Source organism: Apteryx rowi, unplaced genomic scaffold (genome assembly GCF_003343035.1).
Source record: "Apteryx rowi isolate R43461 unplaced genomic scaffold, aptRow1 scaffold_660, whole genome shotgun sequence".
Classification (NCBI taxonomy): Eukaryota; Metazoa; Chordata; class Aves; order Apterygiformes; family Apterygidae; genus Apteryx; species Apteryx rowi.
In genome coordinates, this window is record NW_020450939.1 from 189,110 (window position 1) to 190,245 (window position 1,136).

Genomic DNA, 1,136 nt, shown 5'->3' on the forward strand with positions numbered 1-1,136 from the left:
GCATGGTCCTCAGGTCCCCCCAGGCCATGCACCACGCATGGTCCCCCAGGACCACCTCCAGGCCATGCACCATGCGTGGTCCTCAGGTCCCCCCAGGCTGTGCATCATGCATGGTCCTCAGGACCCCTCCTGGCTATGCACCATGCAGGACCCCCCCGAAACCCCCCCAGGCCATGCACCATGCACGCCCCCTCCCCGGCAGCAGCTCTCCTTGCACACGACCACGAAGGGCACTGGAAAAAAACGCTCCCAGCCGGAGGAGCCAGGCGTTTGGCACAGAAACGGTTCTGACACCCCCGCGTGGCGACTCCTTCCCATYGCCGGTGCAGGCCGGAAAACGGGGTGGTCGTGGGGGTGTGGGGGGGGCTCTGGCCTCCCCCCCGGGCCCTCTCGCTGCCTCGCCGGGCCGGATTTCCTCCATGGAGGCAAAACCTTCGGGAAGGCCGAGCGGCCGAGCGCCGCGGTCCCGCCGCCCGGGGCTGCTCTGCAAAGCCCCGCATTTCTTTGCGGACACCCCCGGCTGGTTTTGGGGGGGCACCGAGCAGCAAGCCGGGGTCAGGCCCCGAAACGCGCCTGCAATTTAGCCCCTTTGCAAGCCAGTCCGGGCGCTGCCGGGTTAATTTAATTCCTGCTGGTGTTCAACGCCAGCGCAGGAGAAAGGCGAAAGGGCCTTTGCATGGAAAAGCCTGCTGGAATATCCCACTATTTTATTTTATTTTATTTTATTTTATTTTTGCATTAAGGGCTGCCGAACGCTTATTAAACATCTTTATTATCAGCCCGGCCTCGCCTGTAAATAACCCGCTGGTATTTTAAGGCCCGTAACAGCAGGCAGCCGCGGGGGGTTTCACCCGCTAGGTCGCCTTGCGCCGCCGGCCGATTTGCAGCGCGTGACCGGTGCTATAGAAACCGTCCCCGAGCGTGGGAAGCCAGCGCCGGGGGGTCTCCCGAAGGAGGGCGGAGGGACCGCGCCGCCGCCGTGCTGGCCTGGCCGCGGGCGGCCCCCGAGCGCCTCTGAGACCCGGCAGCTCGTGACAGCAGTGGCCGCCCGCTCCGCTCCGCCCCCGGGCAGGGCAGCGGCGCGACTACAGCTCCCGGCGAGCCGCGCGGGCCGGGCCGAGCCGAGCGGGGCCGAG